The sequence below is a fragment of the Phoca vitulina genome, unplaced genomic scaffold (genome assembly GCF_004348235.1).
Source record: "Phoca vitulina isolate PV1807 unplaced genomic scaffold, GSC_HSeal_1.0 scaffold46, whole genome shotgun sequence".
NCBI classification, from domain to species: Eukaryota; Metazoa; Chordata; class Mammalia; order Carnivora; family Phocidae; genus Phoca; species Phoca vitulina.
The window spans coordinates 795,750-801,965 of record NW_022589749.1 but is presented as its reverse complement, the minus strand read 5'-3'; positions in this window follow the sequence as shown (position 1 = coordinate 801,965).

Below are 6,216 nucleotides of genomic sequence, written 5' to 3'. Positions count from 1 at the left end.
ACGCCGAGCCGGTGTGAGCGGCACCCGGAGCCCGAAGCAGCAGCTCCCTCGGCTTCGATTTTACACCGCCTACACAGTCACATCTCAAAAGCGTGTGGTTAGGAAGACCTGGGCCGCCAGGAATTAAGCGGGATTGGGTTTATCATCAGCTCCAGTTTTTTCCCTGTTTTAGAGTAAGTTCCCACCTGCCCTAAAAGTGAGATGCTCCTACTGCCATTCTGAGAATTGCAGAGAATTCGAAGTTCCTTATAGCCCTGCCCCTTTTCAGTCAAGTACCTGTTGAATATTTCTACTCGTTTTACCATTTTTAGTTTGAAAAGTCAAACTAAGTAATACAAAAAAGTAATACTCATGGTTAAAAAACAAACTGTACAGAAGTTTACCCCAAAGTACAAGTTACTGTTTTTCCTTAAGACCCACTCCTCCCAGGTAACCCTTGTTAATAAGTTCCTTGGACACCTTAAGATGCCTGAGACATATTTGTTGAATGAATTAATCAATGCCCTTCAATGAATTTCTGTGCCTATGTAAACACGTACATGTATGAATGTTGCCTTTTCTCTTTACCAACATGCTTGGGCATTCTGTCATTTAACAGCTGCGTGGTATGGTACGCTGTCTTAGGGTTATACTGTAATTCAATCACTCTGCTATTGATAGGCATTCATGTTGTTTATAATTTGTTATAAACAAGGTCGCAGGGAAGATCCTTGAACAGCTCATGGAGTGTCCAGCTCAAGTTTTTAGTTGTTTTTCCAGGAGCTAAGAATCAGGTGTGGTGATGTCAAAAGAACATGGGCTTGGAATCTGCCTGGGAGAGGAGCTGCTCATATGACCTTTTTTTTTAAAAAAAAAAGATTAATTTAGAGAGAGCACACAAGCAGGGGGAGGGGCAGAGGGAGACAGAGAGAGGATCCCAGGCAGACTCCATACTGAGTGTGGAACCCATCACCTGGCTCAGTCCCAGGACCCCGAGGTCATGACCTGAGCCAAAATCAAGAGTTGGCCGCTCAACCGACTGAGCCACCCAGGCGCTCCTCATACGACTATTTAAAAGTGTTCCTTCTTGGGGCACCTGGGTGGCTCAGTTGATTAAGAGGCTGACTCTCGATTTTGGCTTGGGTCAGGAGCCATGTGAGATGGAGCCCTGAGTCAGGCTCTGTGCTGGGTGTGGTCTGCTTAAGATTCTCTCCCTTTCCCTCTGCCCCTCCCCTGCCCTCCTCCCTCTCTTGCTCTCTAAAAAAAAAAAATAAAGTGGTCCTTGATCTAGGAAAGGTTAGTGGGATCCCCTTTGATTCAGCCGTTTTAGGAAATAGAAGGGAAGAAGAACGTGTGTAGCCACCAGCTACGCACACTTGACACTGACCGGCCACTGAGGCAGGAGGGCCACTCCAGCTCATCTTCTCAACCTGCTCTGGAGTCAGAGAGACTTTGGTTCAAATGCCACACCCAACATGGGACTTGAACTCACGACCCTGAGATCAAGAGTCACGTGCTCTACCGACTGAGCCAGCCAGGCACCCCAAATGCTAGCTCTGAAATCCTGGCTCTATCCCTTAAAAGTTTTGATATTTACGATAAGTCATATCACATCTCAGAGCCCATTTCCTCACAGAATAGTTGTGAGGATGAGCGAGGTTATCTGGCATATGCAGGCACGAGATAAACAGCAACATGCTGTTAGCCGCGATCATTTTGCACTGACCCATTCATTCTTTGAGCGGTTTCCTACTGTAGACACCTGTTGCACACATTTCCAAGGCAGTCTCCTGATACCAGGCTGCAGGATACTTTTACTCAAAAGTAGAGCAGAGGGGCGCCTGGGTGGCACTGTGGTTAAGCATCCGACTCTGCTTTCGGCTCCGGATGATCTCAGGGTCGTGAGATGGAGCCCTGCATCGGACTCTGCTCAGCTCAGAGTCTGCTTAAGTTTCTCTCTCCCTCTGCCTCTCCCCCTCCCTCGCCTCGCACACACTCACTCGTGCTCTCCCTAAAATAAATCTTTATTTTTTGAAAAATATTTGTCAGAGAGAGCACAAGCAGGGGGGGAATGACAAGCAGAGGGAGAAGCAGCCTCCTGCTGAGCAAGGAGCCCAGTGCGGGACTCGATCCCAGGACCCTGGGGTCATGACCTGAGCCAAAGGCAGACGCCTAACCAACTGAGTCACCCAGGCATCCCTAGATAAATGAATCTTAAAAAAAAAAAAAACGGGAGGGGCGCCTGGGTGGCTGAGTCGTTAAGCGCCTGCCTTTGGCTTGGGTCATGATCCCAGGGTCCTGGGATGGAGCCCCACATCGGGCTCCCTGCTCAACGGGAAGCCTGCTTCTCCCTCTCCCACTCCCCCTGCTTGTGTTCCCTCTGTCGCTGTGTCTCTGTCAAATAAATAAAAATCTTAAGACAAAAAAGTAGAGCGGAATTGGCCATTGTGAAGACCAGATTTCTGACTCGCCTGCCCGTGTCTTCTGGAAAACAATAGGCATTAATTAATCATTTATTCAGTAACTAATGGGGGCTTACCACTTATTATGTGCCACAGGTTGTAGACTAGAGCCTTTTCCCTCCAGGAGCTGATAGTCTTCTCAGAGGTAAGACATAAGGAATTAAAAATAAAAGACATGCAGTAGATAAAGCAGCTGTCAAATAAGCAGTCTAGACTTCAGAGGGAGACAGCTATCACTTTTAGCTCAAGTGATGGGGAAGATTTCATCATAAAGATTTCATGATGGAATTGGAACTTAAGAGCCTTGAATGACAGGTGTATTTAGACAGCTGCTGTCACAGTCTGAGAATCATCAGTTTTGGTTTGGAGGGGAAATTCCCTATAGGCCAGGATATGTGCCTGGTGTCCCCCAAATGAAATGGAGCATATTTCCTCTAGAAACATTGGTGGGGTTTTTTTTTATTTGATTTTTTTGGGGGGGGTAGGAGGAGAGAGAATCTCAAGCAGGCTCCAGCCCTGCGTGGAGCCCAGCGTGGGACTCCGTCTCACGCCCCTGAGGTCACAACCTGAGCTGAAATCAAGAGTCGGACACTAAACTAACTGTGCCACCCAGGTGCCCCCTAGAAATACTGCTTTACATTTATTTAAACTACAATTCAGTGGTGGGCTATGTTCTGGTAGGTGGGAAGGTAGGTAGCTGGATAGAGGTAGGGAGAAAGGAAGAGAGAGGGAGAAACTATAAATGTACAAAATTATAAAGTGCGGGGACCTAAGGTAGGCATCTGAATGCACCACCGATGGGAAACTCGGTCCCGCGCTTCTGAACAGCCAGTTTCCAGAGGAGACTTTGCGGTGCCACCTGTTTGCACGGTAGAAACTATAACGGGGAGGTGATGAAAGTTTCTGAGCAGAGGAGCAATATCAACATATTATTTTAAGAAAGTAGTCTGATGCAAGCATGCAGAGTGGATTTCTGCTGCTGAGCTTTCAAGGAGGTTACTGCTGAAGCCCAGGTGTGAGGGTAACAGCAGGAAGGGACAGATGCAAAGGACAATATGCAAACCACATCAACTAGAGAAAGCAGCATTGCAAAAAACAATCACAGAACTTACCTGGCAACTGGATTCATTTGCTAATTCAAAAAATACGTGAACGCCTACTAGGTGCCAGGCACTAAAGACCTAATGTGAGCCAAACAAGGCACATCCTCGTGGAGCTGACGGTACAATAGGGAAAGACGAGTCATTCCTTCACATTTGAGGGCTTCCCGTGTACGAGGCACTGACCTAGGGGAAGCATTAGCACTAAAAATGTTTAACTCTCTGCTTTCACAGAGCTGACATTCTGGCAGAGAATATGAATATTGGGGCGCCTGGGTGGCTCAGTCAGTTAAGCATCCAACTCTTGATCTTGGCTCAGGTCTTAATCTCAGGGTCGTGAGTTCACGCCCCGAGTTGGGCTCCACACTGGGCATGGATCCTACTTAAAAAATATGTGTCTGAAGAGAAAGGAAGAGTGGGGACAGCAGCATGCAGAGATTCACCAGAACAGACAGTGACGCCATGGAGCGGGAGGGTGTGCTCCTTGTTCAAGAAGTTGGGCAGTGAATGAAAAGTGAAACGGAATGATGGTGATGAGAACAGTGGGGCCAAGTGAAGTATTTTTCAGGATCACACAGGCAGAGGATGAGCAGCTGGTGGGGAGTGAGGGTCAAGTAGTAAGGGTTGAACATGGGCTAAGGGCACTTTATTTTTTAAAGATGTATTTATTTCGAGAGAAAGCATGCACGGGGGTGAGGGGCAGAGGGAGAGGGAGACAGAATCTCAAGCAGACTCCCTGCAGAGCAAGGAGCCCAATGCGGGACTCGAACCCACCACCCCAAGATCATGACCTGAGCCGAAATCAAGAGGCGGAAGTTTGACTGACTGAGCCACCCAGGCGCCCCAGCCTAAGAGCTCTTTAAAGAGCTCACCTGGCTCTTGAGGAGTCGGGAGTCGGGAAGTGCGGTATCACCAGTGGGGAGGCTGGGAGAGAAAAGGAGAGGGGACCTCAAGCCTGAGGCCTGTGACAGCCAGAGGCGCCTCTAGGGGAGCAGTAGGAGAGGTGAAGGTTGGTGCAACAGAGGCCTGGAGGGAGCAATGAAATCCAGACTTCAGACTGGCGAGCAATGGAATCAAGCTGCTGACACGGGTAGTGGGAGAAGCAGACATGCTGTGGTTGTAAGTAGGTACAAGCAGGTGGCAAATAAGAATGAAGAACGGGAAGGGGAACTGAACACCCGGGACTTTAAATGAGGAGCCAAGATGGGATGCCTCGGACAAACTGGTCGTGTCCCTCCAAGAGGGAGGGAATAAAGGGAATTTTGATGGAACTGGAAATTGGCCTTGATCCCATCCGTGATGCCTGCTGCCATTCTGAGAGACTTGGCAACGGCCTTGCCCTGCCCTCAGGTCGCCCCCACAATCGAGTGAGCATTAAGTTCCTTGCTTGCAGGGACCATCCTGGCGCTCTCGGGGCCCTGGCACTTGGCGGGCACTGGTGTCTCTGTTGCATTCAAATGAAGCCACGCAGAGAACTGGTGCGTTAGAAGGAGCATCAGAAATAATGCAGCTGAACTCTCTCTTGAGTTTGTGTTCCGTGGGGTGTGGGCCAAGTTTGGGGCGTCACTGGAACACGGGGTCAAAAACCTCCCCCCGCCCTCCCAGCCAAACACTTCAGTAGGATTTCTCTCCCCTCTTTTAGATTAGATCCGTGGTTTTCTAAGTGTGGCCTGAGGAGCTCAAGGCTCCCTAAGACCCTTTCAAAGGATCTGCAAAGTGAAAACAGTTACATAATACTCGGATGTTACTTGCTTTTTCCACACTCGCCTGCTTACGAGTGTATAGTAAGGTTTCCAGAGAGACTACGTGACGTGATATTGCAAGATTGAATGCAGAAGCAGACGTGAAAATCCAGACATTAAAGAGACGTGAAAAGTGTAAAACAATGCCACTCTCCTCATTAAAATGGCTTTTGTTCTGGAAAACTGAGTTCTGTTATGGTTACTTATGGTAACATGTGATAGGCTTATCATTTTTAAAAGAGTACAACTTATAAAAGTTGACCAGTTTTGATGTCGACAGTGGTATCAATAAGTAAGAGACGTAGAAGCAAGAGTTCTTTGGGGTCCTCAATAATTTTTCAAAGTGTAAAGGGGTCCTGAAGCCAATATGTTCGAGAAATGCTGGATTAGCTACTGCTGCACCCGGCTTCCCACCTCCCTTTTGTACGGGAGTCCAAATGGTGAGAAGGATCTAATGTAGCTTCCGACCGGCTGATGCCACCTCGACCAGAGAAATCAGTCCCAGAGAAGGTGACAGTGCATCCCATGCAGAGCACACTCAGGAGTGTCACACACAAACCCCACTGATGGGATAATCCTTGGACCAGTTTTTCCAGTTTCCTGAGCTTTGTTAGTATCAACACTATCTTTCTAGCCAGACAGGCTGCAGGGAACCCTCCTGACACAACTGGGGGACAGCACAGAAAGCCCTGGGGAATGACTGGGCTCCATCTCTTAGGAAAAGTGAAACCCATTCAGTCACTCCATAGAACTGCATGCCGACAACTGGGCTAGTTTCTCTCGTTGGATTCACCTTCCCAAATTATTGTTATGGAACGGCCCTGGGGCCTGGTGACCAGAGGATCGAGAAATAAAGGTTTTTCCCAGTTCTGCAAGCCAACTGGCTACATGACGTTAGAGATGCTCCTTTCCATCTGTATCTCAACTTTCATC